The sequence below is a fragment of the Euprymna scolopes genome, chromosome 7 (assembly GCF_053919585.1).
Source record: "Euprymna scolopes isolate OS-2025 chromosome 7, ASM5391958v1, whole genome shotgun sequence".
Classification (NCBI taxonomy): domain Eukaryota; kingdom Metazoa; phylum Mollusca; class Cephalopoda; order Sepiida; family Sepiolidae; genus Euprymna; species Euprymna scolopes.
The window spans coordinates 151,452,533-151,468,931 of NC_136488.1; the positions used below are offsets into that span (position 1 = coordinate 151,452,533).

Here is a 16,399-nt window from a genome sequence, read left to right on the forward strand (position 1 = left end):
ATAGCAGTGGAAGATTTTGTTTAAATAAAAAAAAAGATAATTAAAGGAATCAGTTTGGGCATCGGAAAAGAGGCACAATTTTTTAGATTCCGATTAATCATCTAAATACTAATTGCTTGTTGGTATATTCTGGCTCTTGTATATTCCAAGATTTCTGATATGAACTCTAAAAGGTGATAAACACTTGTAGCAAAGGCGCTTCAATGTTACAACATAATTTACAGAATTTTTTGTGTGTGAATGAAGTATTAGAAACAAACAGTATGAATTTTATTTAACATTACCCTAAAGTTTGAAAAAATATTAGCTTTTCCTGAAATCAGTTATTAAATAAATAAAATATTATAATATTAAACAAATTTGATTTGGCATCAAATGACTATGGAAGGGTTTGTTGTAGTAATTCTGCTCTTAGAAGTCACCAAAAAAGTTACAGATGTGAGGAAGCTTTTTTATGTGTCAAATATGTTTTAGCAGAATCGGCATGCATTGGCTGCCCTGATTCAAGATGAAGTGCAGGCTAGCAAAGAAGTTGATTCAACCCAACAATCAGAATAAACATTGTTGAAATAACAACAGCAGAGTATATGGAAAAGAATGTGCTTCCATGTTAATGGTGCCAAAAATCATGTTACGATTCACCAGAACAATGAAGCAGTTCTTTTTTTATTAGGATCTTCATTTTTGTCATATTTCAACCAGAGTTTAAGTCATTTGCATGGGATTAAAAAACACATTCATTCTTAATTGGGTATTCGTTTCTGCCATCATATATGTGTGAGCTGCGACGTTGTTTGACTGTGGAAATCTATCATCTCGCATTCTGAAATTCTAATATTAATTTGGTCGTTCAGTTAGCTTGTTGAATGGCATCGTCCTAACGCATGTAAAAATCCTACTTGTGAGACATCAGCATGGGTTCTCAGTGGTTGGATGACTACACCCCTTGTTTAAGACAAAGTAGATACATTCCATAGTCGGATTTTGCCACAGTTTGCTTGATTTGTGTTAGTATATAGACTTTTCTGTGTTTGGCGTGATTGCTCAAGTGGTACAGTACTTGCCTCTTATGCAACAGATTCAGGTTTCTAATTCCAAGTTTGGATATGTTCAATTCATGAGCTCAAATGAGGGTAAAACTCAGGACTTTAATTTCTGATTTGTTGACTTGCTCTTTCGTTTTTACACGCAGATGATTCAAACTGTCAGAATGAAAACAGTGAAGACCTTCAAAACAAAATGATTTCCATTCTTTGCAATCCAAAACGTCGTTTTCTAGACTGCTTTCTGTGATGACTCTTTAACTTGGCTTACAGTAATGGTTGCCCCCACATTCTTTTTTCCTTCGTTCGACTGACTGTACGCTATGATTTTTTTTTTTTTTTTTTTTTTTATATGGACGTCACCACTTATAACAGCCTGGAGGCCACTCAGGAATAAGGGTTATTGCGTGTACAGTAATCAGTGGATAATATTGTAGTAATCGTTAGTAATGGAGATCTGATAAACTTAAGGGGGCGGTTTGTCAGGAACTTGTTTATGTTGGGCTTGAAGACATCCAGGTTGTAGTCAGGTGGGAAACAGGAAAACGGAAGAGAGTTCCACACGCGTGCACTTCTAAGAAAGAAGCTTTGTTCATGGAATCTACGTTTTGATTTAGGCACAGATAAAAAGTTGGGAAAATTACCGACAGTGGTTTCAGCTAGATGAGTGTTTTTCATGAAAGATTGGCGAGGGGAGATTTTTGGTATCCTGTCATCAGTCATTCTCAGAACTGACCAGTCCATCGCAGTTGGCACTAAATAAGGAATAACTCAATTCCAGAAATACTGCACTTTGTGAAAAGATAAGCATTTGATACCTTGTTCCTAAGGGTAATGCCCTAGATTGAGTGTAGACAGCTTTTATGAAATAATAGTGGGTGTACCTGGCGTTGCCAGGATGTTTGGAGGTGTGTGTGTGGGGGGGGGGTAAAGAATAAGCAACGTAAAAACCCAATTTAAACTTCTTAAAAAATCGGAAAAAAAAAAAAGCATAAATAACTCTGTTTGAATATTAAGTTTAAAAATCGTAAAAAAAAAAATTATCTGATACCTCAGATCGTACCCGCAATCTTATGATGACGCTGTCACTTTATCTATTGTGTTATGAACGCGTGGGCAAATGTAAGTCGGCTTTTATAATATTTAAATGAAACGTCTTTTGCTTGTGTTGACGCATGCGTAGAAGCTATCATGCCATGAAGGAACAGGTTTTGAACACCCTCTCCTGTAGAAAACTGGCCAGTTTAGATTGAAGGAATTCATGTTTTTTGCCAATTTTTTTATATTTGTCGTCCAAGATGTTGAGCTTGAAAATGATACTGGTCTCTCGAAAATCCGTCGCCTCTGTCGAAAGTTTTTGGGAGACCTACAAACACACATTTTCGCTTTTATATATATACTAGCGGCGGGGTACCCGGCGATGCCCGGGTGTCTTGAGGTAAATCAAAACTCCGGGGGGGGGGGGTTAAATAAAAAAAAATGTTTTGGTAGGTAAGTATGAGAATCAAACCCGTACCCTTGAGTTGGAAATTAATGTGTGAAAAAAAAAAACGGGAGACGTTACCCATTAGGCCACCGCGATATGCATACAACATACTCAGGTTTGAATTTATTTAATCAACTATAAAAACAGGCGTGCGCAATAAAAGTTAACTCTGCTGCTTCCATTTGACCTAATTAAGAAGTTCAAATAGAAGTCACGCAGTTGTTTAACCAAGTTTGACTGTTTTTTGTTTTTTTCCCCCAACATCTGTTGGGGGAAGGGGAACCAGCTCCTAATTGTCCAGATTGAATAACAATTGTCTGATGTACAATATTGATCAAAGCTGATTGCTTCTGGACATTTCCCGGCGCAATGCCGAGAACGTTGTTCGTTGTTAACTTTGAATTAGTTTCGCTTTTTATACGAGAAAGCCTCATCAACATGCAAGAAGCCAAAATAGCAATAATTTTGTAAAAGTCGACGTAAATAAATCTAGATGTGATGCACTTTCCCAAATCGTACATATTATTATTTAGGACCCATATAAACAGTTGTAAGCGATCGTAACGACATCGGAACCGCGTGCGAGAAAGGCCTTTTGAAGACATACATGAAATGGTCACACACATTTTGCCTTTTATATATATAGACTAGCGAGGGGTACCCGGCGTTGCCCAGGTGTTTTGGGGGGGGGGGTAAAAAAAAGTATGTATGAGGATCGAACCCGAACTCTTGATGCAAAGTTGTAAATTAAAGTGTGAAGAAAGAAAAAGTGCGACGTTAACCATTGCCCCACCGCGAGATGCTAACGGAAACGCGTTTGAATTTATTTAATTAGTTTGATTTAGCAGGTGCTCGTTTTAAATGAGGTCAAGTTTTGACTGCAGGATAGTATTCATTTACTGCTGAACGGCCCCCTCCCCAAGATGTTATAGGAAAAAGACTAACCCACATACGGCGAGTGACAAATATTGAATATTTATCTTCCCGAAATCGAGCAAATTAAATAGACAGGCGAGCTTCGTTGTTAACTTTGAGATATTACGATTTGTATGTGATATAAAAAGTTTTTAAAAGTTGTGAACCGACCGACCGCTTCTCTGAAAGAAGCCTTTTGTAGACACACAGAAAAAGCGAACACACATACATACATACATACATTTTCGCTTTTATATTTATAGACTAGCGAGGATACCCAGCATTGCCTGGGTATTTAGAGGTATGTGTGTTGGTTGGGGCGGGGGTCAAAACAAAAAAATAGTAGACGAACGTGATGCAAACGAACGATGTTAAAACTTCTGAAAAATCTGAAAAATAGAAATAAAAAAATAGCATTAATAACCCTGTTTCAATATTAAAACTGTAGGTGTTTGGGGGGGGATAGGTGGAAACTAACGAACAAAACCAAAAAAAAAAAAACAGCGTAAAAAATTTTGGAAAGGAAGTAGGCTCAAACCCGAAGCCTTGAAGTTAATAGTTAGACGATATATCCATGACGCCACAAAGCCAGGGACTATAGAAGGAGTCGAAAATAAGTATTTAAAGACGAAGGTGATTTTCTAGATCAAATGTCATGCCATAGCAGCAGTAGGAGCAGAAAAAACGAATTCACAGAGCGAATTTTGTAAGCTAAAAGTGAGCAAGCAAGCCGAGAAGCACCCCAAAAAAAGCCTTTGACGTACATACAGAAAAAATGCACACACACACACATTTTCTCTTTTATATATATAGATACCCAATTGGTTAATATGATGCCTGTATAGAGTTCAAAACTCAGAGCCGTACACAAGAATAGAAATAATAACAGTTCGGTATAACATGATTTTTGTGTCCAGTCGAATACCTTATTCATTCCACAAACATTGACAAAGGCGCAAGTAGCCTTAGCAATCCTGTTCACAATTTCATCATCAGTGAATTTGGGATGTGTTTTATTATAGATTTTGGATGGTTTCAGTGTGGGTTCACATATATGGGGTCAGTATTATCTTTTTTATAGGGTCCATATACTTTGTTTTTAAATCTAGAGTTACATCTAAAAAATTAAGTTTAGGTATTTAATACTATTTTTAATTAATTCTTATAAATTCCTTAAGGATTACCTTTCTCATTTTTTCACTTTTAGGTCGATTTGAGTCTTATGATCATACAAGCCTATATGTTCTATCTCAGTCATACAAGATAGATAATTTCACTAGGTCAGTCATTTCGGACAAATCTAGGGATCCTATGAAAACATCAAAAAGGCCAACCTGATCTTTTTTAATCCATTGTTTTCCATTGCTTAGCAATACAGTTGTTCTGCATCTTTTTATAATTTCTATTTCATCTTCTGATATATTTGAAGTAAGAGTTGCAAATTCCAAAACTTTTTCAAAAAGCTCCTTGGTAATTGAAGAGTAATAGCTTTCAATGTCGAATTGGATGAAAGAGTATTTCTCTTTATTTTCAACTAGCGGCTTTGCCGTGTTGGCACACACATACCGAATCAAACACAAAATTGAGTACACTCAACATCATCTTATCATCAACGCTTACCCTGTGAACTTGAAGTATGGGAAATTCCCATATGCACAAAGCAAAATCACTGAAAAAACAAAAATACCCTAACTAAGGGTAAAGATAATGAGTAAACGTTGGATAAAATGATGGTTAAAATTATTACGAACTTGCCAGGATTCGAACCTGGATGGAATCTTCTGATCCGTAGTCAGACGTGTTATCCATTGCACCACAAGTCCTGTCCGTATGCCGAAAGATGTTACCGTAACTGTATGCAGACAGTGCTAAATTCTGTTGACATGGGCAGTTAACTTTTTCAAGAATTGCATGAAACGACCCAAATCTCCTTATTTCGTGCTTTTTGTGTGACTCAGCATTGTTCGTTACAAACCATATATAGATGAGGACAATCTGGGGACTCACACCTTTCGGGGGGGAAAAATTTTTTTTCAATTCGCTGCATCCGTTTGAAAGTTTAATTGGCATATATATACACTCACACATCAATAAATAAACATTTAGAATTTTATTAATAGTATGGATGTTAAAGAACCAATTGATCGTTTCAGCTGTATAAACGCAGAGGTTAAGTTTATAGGTAGTTTTGATTTGTGTGTTTATTCTCTCAAGAATTCTTTTACTAATTTTCCAATTCTGGTTCTAGTTGGATTTATCAATCTTGTTAAGAGTTTATGTAGGAAATTGGGTTCGTGATCTTTTAATAATATGTACGCTTCTTTTTCATGCAGCTTGTTCATTTTATTGTTAATATCAAGTTTATCATTTTTTTTTTTACTATCAGAATCTATTTTCTGAACAATATCAGAATTAAATTTATTATAGTTGGTTGTAATGTTTTCTTTAAGCAATTTTTTGCATTTAGGTTTTTCCAGTTTATAGAAGTTATGGATTTTTATCTGCTTTTACAAGGATGTACTTATGTAAAAGTGAACGTGTCTGTGTGTCTATCTGTCTGTGTACATTTTCCTTCGCAATAACTCTTAATTTTCAGTGTACAGACTGGAAATTTGATATACAGGGTACTGAGATTTGGGAAAATCGATGTGATCGGTTTTCGGCCAGAAATTTTGCTGTTATAAGGGGTCAAAGTTCAACGATTTGACCTTTGAGAACTTTACGAAACTCCTCCGACAATTTTGGGTCTAAACACTTGTAATTTTAGATATAGGTTCCTTGGATATGGATCTAACTTAATAACTCGATTTGAGCCCAAAACAATACATTTTAAGAGGTAATAATAAGGGTCAAAGTTTAAAAAATTGACTTTTTTTTTTGTTTTTCTTGCTCAGCATACACCTCCAAACAGCAAGGCAACGCCGGGCACCCATGTTAGTGTATATATATATATATATATATATATATATATATATATATATATATATATATATATATATATATATATACACACATAGGTTACTCATTTACTTGAAATGCTATTCAGTTTGTACATAACAATTGTAATGGATTAAAAAAATTTTATATTAAAAACATTTTTTTATATAAATTTTGAAAAAAATCCAAGCTCAATGAATGCCTTTTTATTGGGCTCCAATGAGGAAAAATGGCAGAGTGTATCGGCTGCATGAACCATGTAAGTTGTTCAAAATTGTGTTTTTTTTATAAGTTTTTTAAGGTAAACATCTAATGAGTATGTGAATAAAAATGCCGGGAAGACATAACTTTATAGACTTGTTAGTCGCAGTATGAAACAATATTGCAATAGGTACCTTTTTAAAAGTAATAAATGCCCAACTGAGAAAACTTGATATTTGTAACTTAGAGAATTATTATACTACACACATAGATACATACATACATACATATATATATATTACATAGGCATAAACACTTATAAAGGCCAAGAGACCACTCGAGGATAAGGGTTAAGAGTGTACAGTAGTCAATTGGACAATGTAGTAATCGTTAGTAATGGAAATTAGGTAAATTTGTTAACTTAAGTGGAACGGCTCATCAAAAACTTGTTTACGTTGGACTTAAAGGCAACCATATTGTAGTCAGTTGGAAAGCAGGAAAATTGAAGACAATTCCACAGACATGCAGTTCTAAGAAACTTTGTTCATGTAATCTACGTTTAGGTTTAGGCACAGATAAAAAGTGGGGAAAATTGTTGATAGTCTTTTCTGCTAAACGAGTGTGTCTTGTGAAAGTTTGGCGAGGGGGGACGATAGATTGGAGTTCAGTCGAGCACTTGCCATGAAAATAATGATAAAGTAGAGACAAATTCGCAACATCTCTTCTGTGAAAAAGAGGTTGCAGGGAAGAGAAAAGGATATCTCCTACGAGGCTATGAAGTCTATTCTGAACTCTATCAAGGCAGGACAAGTCCTTTCTAGCAGCTCCTGCCCAGATATGGCAACAGTACTCCATTGTTGGCCATACCTGGCTTTTATATAGATAGAGAATTGCATCAGCAGTGAGATATCTACTGGATCGATAGAAGGATCCGACCATTTTTCCAGCGGCCTTGGCAACAGATTTGATGTACGTGTTGCATTTAAGATCAGGAGTAAAGGTCAAGCCCAGAAGCTTGTCAAAACATGAGGCCTCCCCAAGATGAGAGCCATTCATTTCAATTGATGCCAGATGGGGATCAGAACATTGATGATGTAAAGATAGAAGCTTGGTTTTAGATGCATTAAAAGTAACCAGCCACTCCTTTCCCCATTGTACTACGTGCTCAAGATCAGAGGAGAGAGAATCAGAGAGAACTTGGTCGTTTACTGTCTTAGATGTGCTACCATAGATGGTAGTATCATCAGCATAAATGTCTATGAATGATGTAAGGATGTGATTTTGGAAGATCAGGAAAAGAGTTTGGCTCAGGATAGACCCCTGAGGGACTCCAGTGTCGATTTTCTTTTTTTTGCTTTTTCTGGAGATCGGACATCGTACCAGACATTTACACACTATTTCTAATCGTCTCTTTAAGTGCAATTAAAAAAAATTTTTTTTTTTTTGCATTTGATCACCACAGTGTATTTGCAGGTTTTTTTTTTTTTAATTTCATGAGACCGATTGCTCCTATGATTATTGGGATGATGGAGATTTTTCTTAAGACTCCAGTTTCTTTTCATCTCTTACGTAAGATCTTGGTAGTTTTTCTCTCTCTCGCTTTCATATATATATATATATATATATATATATATATATATAATGGACTCTCCCGTCGTTTTCGACGTATGAGGTTCTGCCACAACAACTAAGTTGCTCGGAAATCCATACAGATGATTTGTTTATAGTGGTGAAGGTTTTGTGTAGAACCACACACACACACACGCACACATATGTGTGCGTGTGTGTGTGTGTGTGCGCATGTGTAGAATAAAATGTTGCTTACCAGAAAAAAGGAGAAAGACAAGCCACGCGCATTTTCTTGGAATATTTTTTTATACTTACATTTTAATGCTAACATAACAAATATGTCGAATTCCAAGAAATTAGTTCCATATTCACACATAAATGTCTATGTTCATATATTATATTATATATTATATATATATATATATATATATATTAAGGTGATTTTCATGTGTGTATATAAATATATATGCACACACACACACACATACACACATATTCATGTAAATACATATATACATACACATATATATTTGCATGTATATATGTATATGAATATTTACATATACATGTGCGTATGTATGCAGACATATTTACATACCCATGAAAATCACCTTAAAAACACACGCACACAATTTTAATGCTATATCTGATGTGAACACTTTTTCTCCCTCTTATATTTTTGCATATTTAAAGAGGATGCCTCATGTACCAAAGCATAAGCAGAATAAAGTTTTTTTTTATTTTCATAAAACAATCATTGACTTATTTTATACTAAACAGTAACAGTTTTGTTCTTCCTTTGTTGAAACATAGTTTTATATATATATATATATATATATATATATATATATATATATATATATATATATAATATATATTAAAAAAAAAATAAGCAGGCTCCTTCTGTCTTGGACAGACTATGGATACCCACGAAGGTTGCTTGCGTGTGAAATTTTTGTGGCATGAGGTGCGCAATCTCCAACCACAGTTGAAAAGAATAGCAATTAACGCCACTAATTTGCTCTGAGATTTGGTTCAGTGTTTGCAGTAAATACTTTTAGATAAACGCATTTTCTTCCTGGTCGTTCCTCTGTTAAGATGGTGGAATAATCTTGCAAGACACAACTGTTCACTTTGACAATAAACATCTAAGAAGTAAGATACGTCTTGCTGATTGTCATGGCGCTTCTTGCCATAGCACAACTTACTGTATGTTGCATTGTTGAATGTATATATAATTTATATAATATATACACACTGACGATTCCTTTGTCGCTATTCTCAAAATCAACAGAGACGAATTTCAAAGTATAAGTTTTATTTACAATTAAACTTCTCATTCATTGACAAAAAGAGAGAAAGAGACGTTAGTTGTAAGGGGTTGGTTGGTTGGTTGGTTGTTGTGTGGCTCATTGACAAAGAGATGTCAAGATATCAATCATGCTCGCCGTTGTGTTTGCTCTCTTCTTATTTTCTGTTTATTTTTCTCTCGTATAGTCACAAATTGATATTCCTGGAATTGTAAAAATCCAGATATTACATAATTCTTTTCTATTTTGCATTGCACAATTCATAACTTCTGCCCTCGTAATGTAACAGTTCTTTGTTTTTGTGAAAAGTACAATTCCGATCATTTTTTATGAAACGCTGAAAATGTAAATCAACTCCATTTGGAATGTGCATGTGTGTACACCTTTGCTTTCAAATATGCAGCGCTACATCTCTATCAGGTTGACAAGAAAGTTCTTACGGTTTTTAACTTAAATTTAGATGGACATACTTCGACTCAAACAAAAATTTATTGATCGAAATAAGCACCATCAGAATCAACACACTTTTACCAACGCAAAACAAGTGTATTTATGTCAGTAACATAAAAATCTTGTCTTCTGGTGGCGATCAAGTTGCTGAAGGTGTTTTTAATATCGCTTAGGGGTTTGAAGCATTTTTTATGCAGAACGTTGTTGAAAAAGTGGTAGTTGGTAGTTAAGAAGTCTGAAGAGTATGGTGGATGAGGCAAAATTTTGTAGTCCAATTCGTTCAACTTCTGCAGAGTCGGTTTAGCAACTTGCATTCGGGCATTGTCGTAGAGGAAAGTTGGACCTTTTCTGCTGGCTAATGGTGGGTGTTGTTGTTGAAGTTTCTGATGTGTTTCATCCATTTGTTAACAGTACTTTTCTACCATAATTTTTATTTTGGCATTCAAAAAACTAATCGATAAGATCACTCGCAGACCATCAAACAGTCAGCATGACCTTCTTTTGGTGCAACTCTGGCTTTACAAAGTGTTGTGGAGCTTCGTCGGCGTCTAACCACTGAATTGAGCACCCACTTTTTTTACAAGTCACGACTCGGTCGAGAAAGAGGCCGTTCTTGTTGCATAAAAGAAGGGAAGATGACATTTCATCATGGCGTTTCTTTTGGTTGTCGTCCAATCATGAGGTAAGTTTTTTTTGTCTTTCTAATCCCTCTCAAGTGGTTGGAAAGCATTGTATATGTTGCATCTAATTCAGAAACAAGTTCTTAAACAGTTGTACGTGGATTGGCTTCGACTAAGGCTCTCAATTGATCGTTGTCAACATCTGATGGTTGGCCACTACACTCATCATCTTCAAGACTCGTCGCTGCCACAGAATTTCTTAAACCACCATTGTACTGTGTGTTCAGTAGTGGTTCCTGGGCCAAATGCTTCATTGATATCGCAAGCTGTTTCAATAGCTTTTCAGCCTAGCTTGAATTGAAATAAGAAAATTGTGCGAATTTGCTTTTTTTCCATTTTGCATTCAACTTTCTGAAAAGAAGACATAATTGTATTAAAACGATTGTAATTTAAACGATTAGATAGAGAGAAGAACGCTCTTTAAAATGATAAAGTGAAGATATTATTGCAAAAACGTATTTGAAATCAAAATTAAAATTTCCGCAAGAACTTCCATGTAAACCTAATATATCCAACATATACACACAATTCTAATTATATGCTTTAACTTGTAGTGGAATTTTCCTATTTCTCTTTACTATAGCCTTTTGTAGAGAATTCCGTTTTTACCCTTATCTTTTGCATATTCATTGATGCTGTACAACATTCTGAATGGAGTAATAAAGTAAAGCAACAGAAAAAAAATTTTATGGCATGGACATATTTTTTGTGTTGCGTTTTCCATTGGAGATTTTGATATTTAATCAATTAACTTTCATCTTGTTTATTTCCTCCTCCTGTTTAATATTCTCTTTATGACAAACATCAAACGTAAATGTCGACTTATTCTATTAGTGCTATAAATTCTGTAAATTACCTCATTTTGTGAATAAATCAAAACCTCGTTTGAAAAATCGAAAGAGGAAAAAAAAAAAAAAGTAACAAATGTTCACATAAGGTTTCGTTGCTAAATGCTTCCCATTCTAATAAAATAATTTTTTTTTTTTTTTTTTTTTTGCAAATCTATATAAATAAAACAAATGTATGGATGTATTTGTTCCTCTGTGTAAATATTTAACCGATAAACCCTTTAACCATTTGTCACATAACACTGAAATTAACAGGAAATAGTAATCATATACCAAGGATGATTTATAACTAGGACTGTGACAACAGAATATTCTTTTCATTGTTTTGACTCTTGAGTATATATACGTTAATATCTTATATGTTTTTATGTAGACTGGTGTGGTTCTCGGTTGATTAACTGTGTCTAGCTGTATCGGATATATACTTGAGAGTCAAAAGAATATGCTATTGTCACAGCCTTAACAAATAAAATTTTTGTATGGATGAATAACGCATACAGAGATATGTCGGCAAGTTTAAATGCAAAATGTTCATTTCAACTTGCCGAATACTTTTATTAGTTTTCTGCATACGCAAATTCATTCATAGTTTGAAATGGTTTAACTTTAAATCTTTATCTGTCGATAGCTCAAATAGAAGAGAACGTGGCTAGATGTTTTGGTTTCAATTCTAGCTGATCGCACCCAAGTCATTTCTTTTTAACTTTGGAGATTAGTACTATATATTAGGTACAATGTAATATTCAATAGATACTTAGCTTTGTAATAATAAATCCGAAATATGCATGAATTAAAATATATTTTAGCATATTTTACGATCAGGCAAGGTTGGGCGGATCCACTCATTACAAATAATTATGCAGAAATGTTTTGAACGTACTCAAGTTATTTATTTCTCTCCCACAACAGGAAAGTGGGATTGAAGAGCAAGCGCTCTAGAAAAGGCACACTCTAACTTGTGAAAAATGTCTGGGCAGCCCCGTCGCCATTCTTCAATAAAGATTATCTGTGCCTAAATGTAGATTCCATCTGTGCCTAAATGTAGATTCCATGAACAAAGTTTCTTTCTTAGAACTGCATGCCTGTTCCATTTCCCTGCTTTCCAACTGACTACGATATGGTTGTCAACAAGTTCTTGATGAGCCATCCCCTTAAGTAATCCAATTTACCAAATTTCCACTACTAACGAATACTACAACATTTTCCCGTTGACTACTGTACACTCATTAACTCTTATCCTATTATCCTTGAGTGGCCTCCAGGCTTGGATAAGTGGCGATTCCTTAGTAAAAAAAAAAAAAAAAAAAAAGAAAAAAAAAAGATGCCTCAGGCGATTAGCAATAAACTAACTCCTTCTGAAAGAGAGAAGGCAGTGCCTGGGATGGTGAACTTCCTAGAACTGCACAGGACAGTCAAAAAGAAGAGGTCATTTTAAAAATGTTTGCTTTATTGCTGAGGAAAAAAGATCCTCCAGCTGAGCGTATTTTGAAAAGAATTTAGTAATTGACGATATATTGTTATTTAGTAATTGACGATATATTGTTATTTAGTAATTGACGATATATTGTTATTTAGTAATTGACGATATATTGTTATTTAGTAATTGACGATATATTGTTATTTAGTAATTGACGATATATTGTTATTTAGTAATTGACGATATATTGTTATTTAGTAATTGACGATATATTGTTATTTAGTAATTGACGATATATTGTTATTTAGTAATTGACGATATATTGTTATTTAGTAATTGACGATATATTGTTATTTAGTAATTGACGATATATTGTTATTTAGTAATTGACGATATATTGTTATTTAGTAATTGACGATATATTGTTATTTAGTAATTGACGGTATATTGTTATTTAGTAATTGACGATATATTGTTATTTAGTAATTGACGATATATTGTTATTTAGTAATTGACGATATATTGTTATTTAGTAATTGACGATATATTGTTATTTAGTAATTGACGGTATATTGTTATTTAGTAATTGACGATATATTGTTAGACGGGGTATTATTGTTATTTAGATATTTTGCATTGTTGTTGTGAACTTGCGAACTTGCTTACTTTTTCCATTGCTGTTTATTTGCTTCCCTACGAGAGCAATATGTGACACAAGGTCGTTTTTAATGTGGGAGAAAACCAGCTCCCTAAAAAGAGGCACTCTGGAAGTAGGGAAAAATAAAAATTGCCTTAGTATAGAAGTGTTTCCCCTACATTGACTAAGGACAAAATAAACTTGAGTGTAGCATCAGAACAGATACCACACTATGATTCTAGCAACTCTGTTATATTTACTATGTTTTTACAGTTGTGTTAGGTATCATAAACCAGCGCAGTTTATCATGAAAAACTAGTAAATATAGTGAAATTCCCTTAAATTTGTAGTTAGGATATCACGTTTATGTTGCAAGTTATTCTGATAAACTTATGATTTAATCAATATTTAATCTTTTTTCTTTTATAAATGGACAACTCTTTCTCTTGTGGCATTAATAGTTTTTTTTTTCTAGGTTATTTCAAGTTTGGTCACTATTTTTTGATGACAAGCGATTTAGTTTTTGTGTGAAAACGATACATATTTTTTTTAAATAGCATGTGCTCTTGTGTATCTCTGTGCATATTCAAAGAAAAAATGGCTAATCTTCAAGAAGGTAGCCTAAAAAATAGTTTTAAAAATTGTACTTTATAAAACAAAATTAAGGTTGAAAACTTAAGTTGTTAAAATATAAAAATTCCCCAAAACGGCATCTTTTTTTTTTCTTTTGTAAAGAAATATGCCACTTATAACAATCTGTGAATGTCATACGCTAGTTAATCAAATTTCACATCGAATAAAAGCGAATTTATTTCCATTTTCGAGATTTACAGCTCAACACAATGTTGCACAAAACATCAACAAACTCAACTTAGAATGTTAATTGCAAATTGAACAGAACAACAAATCAAGCATTTATTATTATTATTATTATTATTATTATTATTATTATTATTATTATTATTATTAATAATAATAATAATAATAATAATAATAATAATAATAATAATAATAATGGGATTCGTGGAAATTTCACATTTGTATTCTTCATATGTTGTATATTGATGACGTGCTTAAAAACTATGTCCATTTCCCATAGCGCAAATACAGATCCCACGATATTATTTTAATGAAATTGCCTTCGTGCATTATTAACTTGAACATTTAGTTGAATTATTTTTTTCTTCCCTCCTTTCTCTTTTCTTTGTTCTTTCCTCTCTTCTCACTTCTCTCTTTTCTTCACTCTTATTCCCTTCTATAGTCTATCACTCTCCTCCTCCCCCCTCTCTCTCTCTCTTCTATATCCCTACTATTTCCTCTACTCCTTCTCTTTCTCCCTTTACTCTTTCATCTCTTCTACTCACTTTGCCACCTCTTTCATTCATCTCCTTCCCGTCTATTTCATCTTCTCTTTCCTCCTCTTTCTTCTATTCCCCCCCACTCGTCTTTCCATTCCCCCACTCTCCTTTCCACCCATGTCCACTCCTCTCCTTCCTTATCTTCTATCCCATTGCTTCCCCTCTTTTTCTATCTCATCTACTCTTTTCTCTTCCCCTCCGTTATCTTCTCTACATTTTATATCTTTCCCCTCTCATTTCATCTTTTTTTTTTCACTCTTTTCATGTTATCTACCTGCTCCCCTTCTTCACACCCTCACGTCTCTCTCTCTCTCTCTGTCTCTCTCTCTCTCTGTCTCTCTCTCTCTCTGTCTCTCTCTCTCTCTCCCTCTCTCTCTCTCTCTCTCTCTCCATTTGTTGCATTACCAAGTAAATCTGAAAACACATTGTAGGTGATGAGAATTGTTGAAATATACTCTTGCTGTCGTTATTTTTTTATGCTAAGAATATTTTCCTGTGATTTTTTTTATATCTAAATCTTATTTTAACTTTTCATCTTTATTCGTCAGTATTTTCGTCTTTTCTTTTTCTTTCTATCTTTATCGTTATCCGAAATATTCTATCTACCATCAGATTTTGATATTTTTTTTACGTTTTTTATTTGCCATTTAGATAGCTGAGGCTTTTTTTTTTTTTTTTTTGACAATGTTTGTTTTTTTACTTGATTTTTGTCACCCTTTTACAATAAAAGACTTACTGTGCAATACATTCCAGCTTTCTGCTGTCACTGATCAACAATTATGCATTTCCAATTTTTATTTTTTTTTATTTTCTTTTTTTTTTTTTTTTTTTTTTTTTTTTTGCTAACTTTCTTCCTTTATTTCAACTGAAAGCGGCCGATTGAACACACACAAAAAAGGAAGCGCATTAGTTTGAGCCGTGCATAATAATCTTCTGATCCTTTGCAATCCTGTTGCTATTTCAAGAAACTATGAAAGACCAGCACCAAGTCAGACTGGAATGGACACCAATTCTATTCGTCCGACCTGGGGATGGGTTGGGGTATAGTTGAATGCATCTCTGATCAGATTATTGTCTGAGAAGAAACATGGAATTTTTTTTTCTTCTTTATTTTTCTTTTTTTTTTTTTTTTTTTCACCCTTCTCTTATTTGAGAAATAGAAATTTAAGTATCAAACTGTTGTGGAATAATTGAGCTAGAGGTTGATTTTAAAGAAATAAAGAATCTTTTCAGCTGTTCAAACAAGAAATGTTTTTAATAACTTCATTCTGACTCTATTTTATTGTAATTCTGTTATAGTCGAAATAGAAAAATTACTAGGAAAAACAATGTGACTCAATGAGTTTGGGTTTGAATAATTAAAAGTTTGAGAAACCAGTTAAATTTGGAAAACAAATCCAAACACAAAATCATATCATTTGAATTATTCAAACTACTGTTTTTGTCTTGACTGTTATTTTCACAACATTTCAGTCGATGTAACTTCCGACCTTCTTCAGCTGTATCTTCTCAAGCTTGTGAATCTTTCTGCCAAACTCGGGAATTTGT

General features: G+C 33.7%; 1 protein-coding gene and 1 non-coding gene across 3 annotated transcripts in view; one reads left to right on the forward strand and one right to left on the reverse strand.

Moving 5' to 3' along the window:
* Positions 1-16,399, forward strand: part of LOC145280058 (regulator of telomere elongation helicase 1-like) — a 1,039,981-nt gene that overhangs the window by 318,946 nt on the left and 704,636 nt on the right. The gene's annotated exons all lie outside the window — the stretch shown is intronic.
* Positions 5,191-5,267, reverse strand: Trnar-acg (transfer RNA arginine (anticodon ACG)). Its single transcript has one exon. It is a non-coding gene; the product is annotated as a tRNA-Arg (tRNA).